The following is a 14,193-nucleotide window of genomic DNA, read 5'->3' on the forward strand; positions in this document are numbered from 1 at the left end:
TATTCTCTTCCATTGATTATACTATGGTTATTTTGGTTATACAAATGAACCCATTTATTATAGTCTAGCATGTTTCAAATTGTAGAGCTTCTACTGGTCTTTCAGTTCTTCAGCCTTCTGATGGCGGACTTTACTGTGTTGGCAGAAGTGGTGTTGTAGATCCACATACCACCAGCTACTGTTTTCATGCAGGAACCACAGTGCCTGATCCCCACAACTCACCTCTTCATCTTGGTTTTGCCACAGAAGGAGCAAGTGTACTTGGTGTGCTGGCTGATTTCAATTTTCTTCATCATTTTAGTGAGGGAGTGCCGTAACGGTTCCTGTATTTACCAATGACTCTGACCTTGGTGTGTTTAGCCATGGTGCTGCAAACTAGGTCCTAGACTATGTTTTTTTTTTTAAGAGAAGGTCTGTGTCTTGTTCATCATTGTATTCTTTGTCTCTAATCCAGTGCTTAGCCACCTAATAAGAGCTCCACTAAATATTACTTGGCTAAGTAAGTATCATTTGAAATGATGTTTCTGTATTTTTTGCATATACTTTGAAAGTGTCTTCAGAGAAGATTCATCATAGTGTTTTAAAAGAAGAGCAGTATGAGCAGCACAGTGGGTGGACTCTTAAGTTCACCAGTGAGGTTCGCTACCAGCAGAGTCATCCTTTGAGGAATCTTTCTCATCCCTCATTGACACTAAATTGTTATGTTAGCTAAAGAGAGTCTGTTTAAAAGGTGAAAGTACTCAGAACACATACCATCTTTATATATCAAACCCTAATATGCAAATAGACCGAACAATGGGACAACCAAACAACTGGTTGCTATGACGTGCACTGACCACCAGGGGGTGCATGTGGATCATGGTGGACGTCGGCCGCAGCGGGATGGTGGAGCAGGTGATCGGGGGCGCCAGGCCAAGGCAGGGCACCAGTCACTGTCATCGGGGTGAGCCTCTAGGGTTACTGAAAATTCTTTGCTCCCATGCACTACGGTCCTGCCTGGTGCTTGCACCCACTGCCAACCAGGAACCGCCGCTCACACCTGCTGCCGGCGCCCAGGGCTGGCCCCAATTGCTCGGCACCGTCAGTGGGTGCAAGCGACAGCTGCCGGCCCTGATCGCCCCTCAGGGCTTCACCTCCCCCTGCTCCTGAGGGGCAATTGGGGCTGGCAGCCGCTGCTTGCACCCGCTGCTGGTGCCAGAGCTGCTGCTCACACCCACTGCTGGCACTGGCCCTGCTTGTACCCATTGCCAGCGCCTGGCGTCGGTCATGATCGCTCAGTGCCGTCAGCAGGTGAGAGCAGCGGCTGCTGGCCTTGATTGCCCCTGAGGGCTTATCCACCTCCCCATGCTCCTGAGGGGTGATGGGGACAGTAGCCGCCGCTCGCACCCACTGCTGGCACCGGCCCCAATCACTCTGCACCGTCAGCGTCAGCGGGTGCGAGCAAGGCTGGCGCCATCAGCGCGTGGGAGCAGTGGCGGGGGGGGGGCTGCCGGCAGACAGGGGACCGAGGGCCACAGCAGGAGGGCCAAGGCGGGAGTGCAGAGGATGAGCCAAGACCTGCCCCTGTGCCCACCACAGCCTTGCGGCCCACAGTTTCATTCAAGGTGCACACATTCGTGCACTGGACCCCTAGTCTATATATATAAAAGCCTAAGCGACCGGATGACCAGCTGGTAGCTATGATGCGCACTGACCACCAGAGGGCAGATGCTCAATGCAGGAGCTGCCCCCTGGTGGTCAGTGCACTCCCACAGCGGAAGTGCTGCTCAGCTGATGGACAGGCACCAGATGCTGGGCTCACGCTGGCAAGCGGAGCCTCTCCCACCTCCGCGCAGCGTTACCAGTTACCAAGCGGCAGTTGCAAGAGCGGCAGGGCCGGGATGAGCGGGAGCGGCACCCTGGCCTCCTGCCCCTTCATGCACTACTATATCCCCCGAAGTGTGCCAGATTGCGAGTAGGCACAGGCCAGGCTGAGGGACCCCACTGGTGCATGAATCCGTGCACCGGGCCTCTGGTTTGAAATAATGTTCAAGGATATAGAGAGGGAATGCACGTGGGCATTGGTGTTGGCCCAGGTATTATTTATTTAGCTTTTCCTTTCATATCACTTCAAATCTGATCTAAAACCAGGATCTGTCTCTAGTGTGGCAGAAACCCAGAGACACAGTATGGGTGATCTCGTCCCAGTTCCAGCTGTTGTTACTCATGTTAGTGGGTTTTAGAGGCAGGAAGATCTGGAGAGCAGAGAGAGAGCTAAGGAGCTGTCTTAATTAGAAGCGGTGGGGGAAGAAAGACAAAGGGCTGTTGGGGGATGGAAGAGTCTTTCCCACTTACTCACATTTGAGTCATGGGTGTGATGTTTTCAAGCTATGGCCTCAACTGTGCCAAAAGTAGTCCCTATATTTTCCTATAATTCAAGATAATCTTAAATTTTTTGGTGGCAGAAAATATAAACTTGGTCATTCTGTTTTCTCAGTCATCCTCCAGTTTAAATTTAGTCAATTCAGGATTTCCCTTTCTCCCTCTTCCTCTTGAGGATGGCCTCAAAGTTTCAGGGACTGCTTGGCCTTATTGCTTTGGGGATGGGGGAAATATTTGCTCCCTAGTTCTGGCATCTCTTCACCCTGCCTTCTGCTGAGAGGAAACTTATCCCATTGTTCCTAAGTTGTCCACCTCTCGTTCTGCCTGTGTCCACTGATATCTAACAGCACCGCCTTGCTATTGGGTTGTTAGGCCATGCTCTCTGCATCCTCCCCCCAATGTCTCTCCTTGAAACACATAATTTTTAAAAATTCTAACTGTGCTATCTAGATGGTGGTTGTATGTCTGTTGTGCATTTGAGAGATATGAGCATTTCATTACCATAAAAAAAATAAAAAGCACAACGCACCTTGAAAGTAGGTCATCAGCACACATGCTCAATCCTGTAGTAAATGCTGAGAAATCTAGTAAGTAGCTAATTCTTTTGCCCTTGTTGTTGATTATAATCCAACAGGTCCAACGTGTACAAACTACAGCCTCATTTTCCCTGAAGTTAGCAGTTTTAATGAAATGGAAATAGTGGTACTTAATTTTTTCCAATTCGTATTACTATCTTCCACACAACAGTGTATGGATGCTTCAGAGGACTGGGCAGAGTAGACAAGGAATGACCTAGTTTCTGAGAGGTGGATTAGACTCCTACAAATGTTCTCTTTTCCTTTCTAAAGATTTTATAGTGTGTGTGTGTGTGTGTGTGTGTGTGTGTGTGTGTGTGTGTGTGTGATGGCTGCACGGTTGCACTACAGAGGAGCTCTGGAGGTGCCTTAGACTTTTGCAGCAGGCGTTTCTTTTGGATCATCATGCCTTGTGGCCTGGAGACAAGATAAGCAAAGGGCCACAGCAGTTACAAATCCTGATAGCTCAGTCGTGGCTCATGCCAAGGTCAAATGTTTTAGTAAATATAAATGAAAAAGGTGTTTTACATCAGAGGTGTTGGAGATGGGACACTTTCCTCTTTCCCACTTAGTTCTTTCTGGCTGGTCGAATCATCCAAATGACATACAACAGATTAACAGGAGAAATTAAATATTAACATGTGCACATGGGAAATTCACATATGCATGAAAATTCCAAAGACAGGAAAAATGAGGCATATATGTCATTCGATGGCAAGTCCTGGGGTCCAGGACTTCAAACAGGAAGTAAGGCAGTTCACAAGGAGATGAATACGTTAATGTGTAGTAAATAAATATTTGCTGGGCCATCTTTAACATTGGGACACAGGATGGATTTTGATCAAACAGGCCTTGCTAGCTTCCTCCCTACTTTAGATTAAACTAGTTATCTATGAAGGTAGCTCCCTTCCTGGAGTAGGTCCTCCACGTTACATTCTTTTAGGCATTTGGGACGAGGCCTAAGGTTCTTCCTGAGCTTTCTAGGCCTTGATTGTTTCCAGCTTGACATAATCGACACTCTGGAGCAGCGGTTCTCAACCTGTGGGTCGCGACCCCTTTGGCGGTCAAACGACCCTTTCACAGGGGTCGCCTAAGACCATCCTGCATATCAGATATTTACATTGCGATTCATAGTAGTAGCAACATTACAGTTATGAAGTAGCAACGAAAATAATTTTATGGTTGGGTCACAACATGAGGAACTGTATTTAAAGGTCCAGAAGGTTGAGAACCACTGCTCTGGAGTGACACATCTTGGGGCAGCTTGTTTGAACCCCTGCAGAAGTATTTCACTCATTGTACCGAGAAAAGAAAAACCCAGAAAGGAATGCTTAGTACTTGGATAGTGATAGTCACCAGTCCTTGCTACCTATAAACTAGGAGAAAGCCTAATTATCCAGAAATATTCAATCACTAAGTTGTGACAATTCTTTGATGATCATATTTTAAGTGTCATCTCTATGCCTGCTTCGCGGGCCTTTGTCATCTGTTACTTGCACTGTTGGAATACCTTGGTCAGCGATCTCCTTGCCTGAGTCTCACTCCTGTCTGTCTGCCGGGCGATCTCCCCAGTGAGCTGGATAACACACAAAACTTCAAAGCAGCCTTTAATGGCTTTTCATTATCTGCAGGATAAAAACTATACTCCTGACTTCTTTCATTTTCAGCAATGTGGAGGTCCTCCTGCTGTTAAAAAAAAAAAGACCCACAAAACTAGATTCTGGATAAAAGATGCCTTTTAGTGCATTGTTGGATGCGTGGGAGTTAAAGGAAAGCTCCATGGGCAAAACAGCACAAAAGCGGACGACCCGCAGTAGGCCTGAGGACTGGAACCTGACTGGAGCAGGGGGCTGAGTGTAAAGGCAGGTTCCCTGAGGCCAATGCTGGCATCCTCATCACAATCAGAACACTAGGCTGGAGCCAACCCAGCAGGAAGTGGAGCCTCAACTGCAGCATTAAACGAAGTGCTCAAGGAGGTACACCGCTCTAGGCCTGTAGTCCTGCTCCTGGACTACAGATTCTTCCTGGAGGAAAGCAGCCTGACAAAGACCCTGTCATGAACATGGAAGCATCACACACGCTTCTGTCTTTCCACACTGCCAGGTTCATTAGGGGAGACCTCCCCGATCAGCCAGGAGAGTCACACACAGACGGGGAGCTTACAGGAACGAGCGAGTGCTGGACACACAGTCCCAGTCACTGGGTCACTGGCGTGTCCACAGGTGGAGAGGTGGGCATTGTTCTCAAGCCAGGTGGCTGCAGTGGCAGCAGTGACCAGTGGAGTGGAAGTCCAGCAGGGCTCCCAGTATGACTGTGGTACAGTTGGTGTGGCTCAGTGTTGGAGCTCTGAGTTCTTATAGCCGCCCAGGGGTGGAGGTCCCACTCTGAGTGCCCAGACTTGTGGCTTTGGGTGCTCCAGACCCTACCAACGGGTGTTCTGGTTACCTCAGTCTTGACATAGCACTTGACATAACTGTCATGGCTACAGTGACTCCATGCTGGATTGTCAAAGGTGTCCAAAAAGTCTGCTCTGCTGTTGCTCTATTTGGATTCCCCTCCCCCGGACTCTTACAGGTTAACCTCAGTCAAGCACGATGTCACCATCAGTGACAGCCAGACACACTAGGAACAAACCTGCATGACAGAGTCTACGAGACACAAACCACAGGGTTAGCCTACAAGGGTTTCAGCTATGAACGATTAGCTGCAGAATATTAAACAGCTGAGTATGAAATGCTTACGGGAAAAATGCAATCAATAAGGGACAGATGATTAGACAGATTTGAAAAAGAGAAAATTGGGAACTAGAAGATAGGTACAAAGAAATCATTCAATAATATAGCACAGAGATCAAAGAGGAAAAAAATATGGATGTGAGGAGGAAGGCCAAACTCACATCTAATCAGAGTTCCACCTCTCCTTCCAGCCTCGTTCCTGCCCCATTCCATGCCAGCCACTCTGATTTACTGAAAGATTCCCCAACACACCGGGTACTGTCACACCTCTGTGCCTTGAGGCTGGCTGCTGTCTCCCCCCCGGGGTCCCATTTTATTCTTCTGGAGGCCCACTTATGGGACCAAGCAGCCTATGGGTCACAGCTCCCTCCTTTGAGCTCAGCTCTACTTGGGTATTAGGACAGAGGACAGGGAGTAAGGGACAAGTGTCTGCTCTCCCTCTTCTGGCCACTGTGGTGGTCATACATCTATTGGCTGTTGCTTCTTTGGCTGATACGGCCTCCATGCCCTCTCTATGGCAGGTACCCAAATGCTGGCTGTCTTGTGGGGTGAATATGAGTATACCCTGGGAGCCCCCTGATGTGGGACACCCAGGTCTGGTTCAACTTATTCCAACCACCTCCCTGCTGCTAATTCTCACTTCAGTTTTATCTAATCTATTATTTAATCCATCCACATCCACTGAGCTTTTACTTTAAAACAATTTTATTTTTCCTTTCTGAAAGTTTTTTTTTTAATATGCTTTTATTGACTTCAGAGGGAGGAAGGAAGAGGGAGAGAGAGATAGCAACATCAGTGATGAGAAAGAATCACTGATTGGCTGCTTCCTGCACACCCCCTACTGGGGATTCAGTCTGCAGTCTGGGTATGTGCCCTGACAGGTAATTGAACCGTGACCTCCTGGTTCATAGATTGATGCCCAACCACTAAGCCTTGCTGGCTAGGCTGGCTTTTGTATTTTAGGCATAGTTCATAATAATGTTCTATTCCCAATATAATTGTTGCATAAATGAATGAAAATATATGCTGTAATAAAAAGATAAATCATTAATAGATAAATTACAATATAATGCTATCAATCCTATTCTATAAAATAAAAGGCTAATATGCAAATCAACCAAATGGCAGAATGACCGGTTGCTATGACACGCACTGACCACCAGGGGGCAGACGCTCAACACAGGAGCTGCCCCCTGGTGGTCAGTATGCTCCCACAGGGGGAGCGCCACTCAGCCAGAAGCCAGGCTCATGGCTGGCGAGCGCAGTGGTGATGGCGGGAGCCTCTCCCACCTCCTCAGCAGCGCTAAGGATGTCTGACTTAGGCTTAGGCCTGCTCCCCACTGGGCTCTCCCAAGGGCTCCCAAACTGCGAGAGGGCACAGGCTAGGCTGAGGGACCCTGCCAAGTGCACGAAATTTGTGCACGGGAAGGGGGGGTCCCCTCAGACCAGCCTGCACCCTCACCAATCCCAGGAATCGGGCCTAAACCGGTAGTCGGACATCCCTCTCACAATCCTGGACCGCTGGCTCCTAACTGCTCACCTGCCTGCCAGCCTGATCGCCCCTCCCTGCCCCCCCCCCCACTGGCCTGGTTGCCCCACACAGCCTGCTGTTCAGTCGTTTGGTTGTCCTTCACTAACCCCCCTGTCGGCCTGGTCGCCCCCCACAGCCTGCTGTTTGGTCATCTGTCTGGTTGTTTTGGTTGTGATGGCCCCTGGCTTTTTGTATATTAGGATAAGCAAAGAGCTATAAGAACAAGGATCATGCAACTGCTTCTGTCTGGGGGTGGAAGGAAATGGAATATGTCCTCTTAGGTAGTCAGTGAGGTGTTTTTCAAAGGGACATATATAATATTAAGTTTTAATAGGTGGGATTTGGAGGGGTTGTTTTGGGGTTTTGTCGTTTGTTGGTGGTATGTGGGTTTTTGGGGGTTTCATTTTTTGCTTATTTTGAGTAGTAGAGTGCTCATGCTTCATGAGAAATAGCACTTCCTCTGAGTGCACAATTTAAATGATATTTAAAGGTTTGTTGTAGTGTTGCAGATTTAGATGTGATTTCTACTCAGTATTGAAGTCAGAAATTTTACTGTTGGTCTGTACATCTAATGAGGGAAAAGTTTAAGAATTATAGTTCTTCTCATCGTCATCTTTCCACAGCACAACAGTTCTCTTGGCCTTAAATGCAAGAATTGGTGGGCACAAAGGGCATGCATCATGCTTGTGGTCTATACGTACGGGGTTTCTGAGGGGGAGGGGGAGTACCTGGTGTGTTCAGGTTCCCATCACTTCCAGTCGGCCCACGGCAGGGTAAGATATAAGATACCAAGAATAATCAAACCAGCTTTAATTTGACCAAAATTTCAAGGTCCCATTTTGAATCCCTTGTGATTCCACTTCTTCTGACTATTTCATAACCGACAATACTCAGTAACTACATAGTGTTTACCATGTGCCAGGTACTATTTCAAGCATTTCACATATTTAATTCATGTCAGAATTTAACCCCTGACCCAATCTAGCTTAACTTCTGACTCTCCTAAAGTCACCCATAGGGTGTTACCGTCATTATAAGGCTTGGTCTGACAATCACAAGCACTTGACCTTCAGACCCCAGCTCATCTGTTTGGCCTGGAGTGTGCTCCGTGAAGCGTGGAGGCCTTAGCATGCTGGAGACCAGACTCCACTCCAGCCTGAAGGCTTGACAACATCGAGGTACTAATGATCGCCAGCTTCCCAGAGACATTTCAGCCTCAGTTTTATAATGATAATCTATTGAAGAAATTACAATTTTTATTATTGATGGAACTGTAATTGTGTGAAATTTAATAATGAGAATCCTCTACCTGTTTTATATGATCCATATTCATGGCCTGGAAGTCTTCAGCTGTCCGCTTGAAGAAATTTTAAAAGAAAAGTACCTTTGCCCTAGCCAGTTTGGCTCAGTGGATAGAGCATCGGCCTGCTGACAGAAGGATCCTGGGTTTGACTCTGGTCAAGGGCATATACCTCAGTTGCAGGCTCCTCCCCAGCCTGGGCCCTGGTTGGGCACCTGCAGGAGGCACCCAATTGATGTGTTTCTCTCACATTGATATTTATCTCTGTCTTTCCCTCTCTCTTCCACTCTCTCTAAAAATCAATGGAGAAATATCCTCAGGTGAGGATTAAAAAAAAACAAAAACACCTTTAAGTGTGTCTACAATTCTATTTTCCTATGAGAAGTTAAACCATTAACTCAAATTATATTGAAAGTACTATACTTGACATATTTCATAGCTACATTTTCCAAATATGTTTTCTTATTTTAATATTTTGATATAATACAGTTAAATGTAGTGCTAAACAATAAAAAGTTCTCAGGACCTACAGTTGTGTGTTTACATTCATATACATATATACACACACATACACTTAACACAGACCATAGGGAAATTATAGCTATCCCAACTTATTACAATTATATGGGGTTTCATATATATCATAAGACAAATATATTATGATTTTCATTTCAAATATGTTGTTTCACATTAAATATCCATTTTAAATTAGTGGCTTGTCTACTTTATACCAATATGTCAATGAGCAATCCAGAGCATCCTGCTACATTAATAATTTATAACTGTGGCTTAGAGAAATGGCCTTATTATCCTCAGATTCTCTTTCTTTTGATTAACATAATTACTAAAGTAGGAGCTCCTTCAGTTCCTTTGTTAAACCACAGAAAGACATATTTTGGGATCCATTTTCTGTCATGCTTGCCAGCTCTCTGCTTTGTAGCTGTAATTGGATATTATTTATTAGACCAACAGGAGAATTGATCACAGCAATAGCTCCGCTGGAATATAACACCCATTATTAGATTCACGGTATAATGGAATATAAAATAATATTCAATAATTATAGTACCTGGAACAAGGCAGTGGAATTATTGAAAAATGAAAAGGATTTACCACTATGGAATGTTCCTGTCTGTAGGCAAAGTCTCTTAACTCAGAATTAAATCTGAAGTTCTCTTTCAAAAGTGATTTCAGCATTTTTTCCAAACTAGCAAAAACATTTCAGTACCTTCAATAGCGTAGCTATTCTCTTTTGTCCTTATGCTCTAAGCATGGTGGTGTATTACTGTTGTTTTGTTTTTTTCTTACTTCAGGGACTTTAGTGAAAGTCTGTATTTAAATTTGCAGTCTGATGTCTTACATAGAGAATAAGCTTCTTAGGATAAGATAAAATATCAAGAATAATCGAGCCAGCTTTGATTTGACCAAAATTTCAAGGTCCCATTTTGCATTAATCAAATATATTTGCAAGTGTAAAGCACTGTGCAATAGAGAAAGCTGATGTAGTCTCAATTTCATACTGGGCTTCCCGTCCAGGAGTCTGCTGGATAGATACTTGAGAACAAAGCTCTTTGACATTCAGGTTTGAATGGAAAGAAAATGAGAAAAGCGAGCCAACCAAATTAATTCACTCTCTACTCCTCTCTGCCTTTTCGGTGGAATTCAGAGATATTCTCTCAGAGAAAGTTGGGAAGCCCTTATGAAACAGTCATTTGAGTGTTTACAGAGCATGCACTTACGAGCTTTGTGTTTACACATATAAAGACAGCATTCATTGCTGTTCTCCATCCCCACAAGTCCTGCTGGGCTTCAGAAAATGTTCCATAAATGCTATTCATTCCTTATATGGGTCCAAGAACATAGGCCAACTGTGTACTTAACTCAGTCCCCTCCCCATGGCCCCGCACCTCTGAAAGCACCACCAGGGACAGGTGGAGTGACCCCAAGATGGGCTTCAGTCACCTCCCAGTTCTGACCTATTAGAACAATTGTTCGTAGAGAAATACTTGGTACAACGGGTTCTACCAGATTTTTTGTTCCTTCCTTTATTCCCCTCATAAAATGAACACTGATTTAGGATTCAGGAACCTTGGATTCTAATCCTAATTCTGCCCTTTAACCATTATGTGATCCTGAAAGTCTCAGGTTCTGGCCTCTATCACAAAGTCCTTTAAGACTTTCTCTCCGGTTGAGTTTAGTTTAATGATTGGGCTATTCAGATAATGATTCATTGAACAAACATGTATCAAATGACTGTCAGGTACTTTGCTAGTCACCATTGGCCTGAACACATTGAATACGATGTGTGCCCTGAAGGGGTTTGCAGTCTACTGGATGTGACAGATCTATAAACAGTAAATTATAACAAGTCATAAACAACAAATTTGTTTACTGCTATTGTCAGAGCTTAGAATAGTGCTTGCCACATCCTTGTACTTACTACATTACTAATTTATCAAATTAGTAATATTTGAAAGATGAAATAAGTGAAAATATAAATATTCACATTGGATTAAGCAAAAGCAAAAAAAAAGGATTCATTTTAACTTGGAGGATAAAAAAAAGGTTTCACAAAGGAGGTTGTATTTGAGCTGAGTGTAGAAGAATGGAGCCGTTTTTGAATGGAAGGGTAGGGATGAAGGATATTTTAGGTTGAGGGAACAGCACAAGCAGAAATGCAGAAACATGAGCATGTATGTTCACCTAATGGACATCACCCTGGCAGTTGGGAATCAGAAATAAAGAGGCAGGAGAACATTTCAGGCAAAAGGAACAGCATGGGTGGAGGCTGGTGCGCAGAGGGAACATGGTAAATTTGAAGAAATGAAAGAACTTAGTGTAGGACCATATAGTTTTAGGAAAAATAGTAGTAAAAAATAAGACAAGAGAGGCACATAGGTCTAATTTATGCAGAGCCTTGTAAACCACATGAAGTAGTTTGAAGAAGTAATGGAGAGAAGTAGTATGATTTGATATTAATTTTAGAAAGGTCACTCTGGGTGTGCTGTGCAGAATGAACTGAGGGGACAGGGTGGGAGACCTCTTAGAGCTGTGCTAGCAACCGTAGCTCCAAAATAACTTGAATGACTGAGAAGTTGATGGTCATATTTGTGTGTGTGTGTGTGTGTGTGTGTGTGTGTGTTCATTTACCAGTATTTTGTTCTTTAGATTTCACATATAAGTGAAATCATATGGTATTTATCTTTTTTTAATTTTAATTTTTTTCTTTATTGATTAAGGTATTACATATGTGTCCCTATCCCCCCATTGCTCCCCTGCCCCCGCTCATGCCCTCACCCCCCCAAAAAAAATCCCCTACCTTCCCTCTAAGGTTTGACGATCTGATCAATGCTTCTCTGTCTCTGGATCTGTTTTTGTTCATCAGTTTATGTTGTTCATTATATTCCACAAATAAGTGAGATCATATGATATTTATCTTTCTCTGACTGGCTTATTTCACTTAGCATAATGCTCTCCAGTTCCATCCATGCTGTTGCAAATGGTAAGAATCCCTTCTTTTTTACCGCAACATAGTATTTCATTGTGTAGATGTACCACTGTTTTTTAATCCACTCATCTGCTGATGGACACTTAGGCTGTTTCCAAATCTTAGCTATGGTGAATTGTGCTTGATGGTCATATTAATAGAGGTAAAATGTACACCCAAGGATGAGGAGGCTGGAGGGCAATAAGACCTCCCTGGGCAGAGGAATAGATATATATATATTTGAGGCTAGACCTCAGCAGGCGTCTGGGCTGAGAATTAAAATGTGTGCATTACCTGCATACAAGTGATAGATCTAGTCCTAGTTTAAATAGGTAATAGATGATATCACCCTGGGAGATTGTAGGAGCAGAAGATAAAAGGGTCAAGGATAAAATGTCTGGCCGAAACCGGTTTGGCTCAGTGGATAGAGCGTTGGCCTGTGGACTGAAAGGTCCCAGGTTCGATTCCGGTCAAGGGCATGTACCTGGGTTGTGGGCACATCCCCAGTAGGAGATGTGCAGGAGGCAGCTGATCGATGTTTCTCTCTCATCGATGTTTCTAACTCTCTATCTCTCTCCCTTTCTCTCTGTAAAAAATCAATAAAATATATATTTTTTTAAAAAAGGATAGAATGTCTGCAATTTAGAGGGAACAGAGCCAGGGAGGAATATTGAGAAGATTGCCTAGAGCAGTGGTTCTCAACCTTCTGGCCCTTTAAATATAGTTCCTCATGTTGTGACCCAACCATAAAATTATTTTCGTTGCTACTTCATAACTGTAATGTTGCTACTGTTATGAATCGCAATGTAAATATCTGATATGCAGGATGGTCTTAGGCGACCCCTGTGAAAGGGTTGTTCCACCACCAAAGGGGTTGTGACCCACAGGTTGAGAACTGCTAGCCTAGAGAGATGGAGGAGAGCCAGCAAAGTTCTGTTGAAGCATTTATGGAGGAATGAGTTTCAAGGAGAAAAAACCTACTAATGTGAGGGTTGAGTGTGGTGGTTTGTAGATGTTGATTGAGCCAAGTGAGTTAAGTGTTGTATACATCTTCGATATTCATGCTGATTTTTCATCTATTCTATCAGTTACTTAGAGAGGGATGTCAAAATTGCCAAATGTGATTTAGTGGGATTTGTCTAATTTTCGCCTTAATTCTGTCATTTTTTTACTTCATTTATTTGTAGTTCTATTGTTAGGCATTTACACATTTATAATGTTATATCTTTGAGATGTTTGGCCCTTTTGTCATTATGAAATGTCCTTTTTATTCTCTAGTAATACTCCTTGTCTTGAAGCCTATTTTACCTCATATTAAGATAGCCACTGAGCTTTTTTAGGTTTATTGTTGCATGATATCTTTTTTTCAGTCCTTGAATTTACATGTGACTTTGTTTTTAAGCTTGTCTCTTGTATACAGCATATGATTGGATCTTATGTTTTTTATCCAGTCTGAAATTTTATGCTTTATAATTTGCATTTTAGTATAATTACTGATACAGTTGAATTTAGATTTACTCTTTTACTTTCTTCTTGTCCCATCTGTTTGTCCCACCTGTGTTTTGTTCCTCTGTGCTTTCCTTGCTGTCTTCTCTTGAGCTAATTCAATACTTTTAAATTTTTAACTTATCAGTTGGCTTCTTAGTTATACCTCTTTGCATGAATTTTAGTATTTTCTCCAGGGATTAAATTATATATCTTTAACATTTCACCATCTCATTATATTGCCATCTCATATGAAATATTAGAATCTTGCGCCCAGCCTGTGTGGCTCAGTGGTTGAGCATCCATCTATGAACTAGGTTGTCACAGTTCGATTCCCAGTCAGGGCATATGCCCAGGTTGTGGGCTCGATCCCCAGTGTGGGGCATGCAGGAAGCAGCCAATCAATGATTCTCTCTCATCATTGATGTTTCTCTCTCTCCCTCTCCCTCTCTGAAATAAAAAAAATATATATTTAAAAATTTTAAAAACCAATTAGAATCTTATAACCATATAGAAAAAGACTCCCCCCCCACCCCCCATTTTTCTCACATGTAGAATGAAAGTCAACGGAAAATATTTGACTAAAATTTACTTTTTTTTTAAGAATATATTTTTATTTATTTTTTAATTAAATCTTTATTGTTCAGATTATTACAGTTGTTCCTCTTCCGCCCCCCCCCATAGCTCTCCTCCACCCAGTTCCCACCCCACCCTCTGCC

General features: G+C 43.6%; 1 protein-coding gene and 1 pseudogene across 1 annotated transcript in view; one reads left to right on the forward strand and one right to left on the reverse strand.

The window, feature by feature from the left end:
* Positions 1-14,193, forward strand: part of ENTHD1 (ENTH domain containing 1) — a 106,113-nt gene that overhangs the window by 79,348 nt on the left and 12,572 nt on the right. The gene's annotated exons all lie outside the window — the stretch shown is intronic.
* On the reverse strand, positions 102-364 carry LOC102241243 (annotated as a pseudogene).

This window comes from Myotis brandtii, unplaced genomic scaffold (assembly GCF_000412655.1).
Source record: "Myotis brandtii unplaced genomic scaffold, ASM41265v1 scaffold339, whole genome shotgun sequence".
NCBI classification, from domain to species: Eukaryota; Metazoa; Chordata; class Mammalia; order Chiroptera; family Vespertilionidae; genus Myotis; species Myotis brandtii.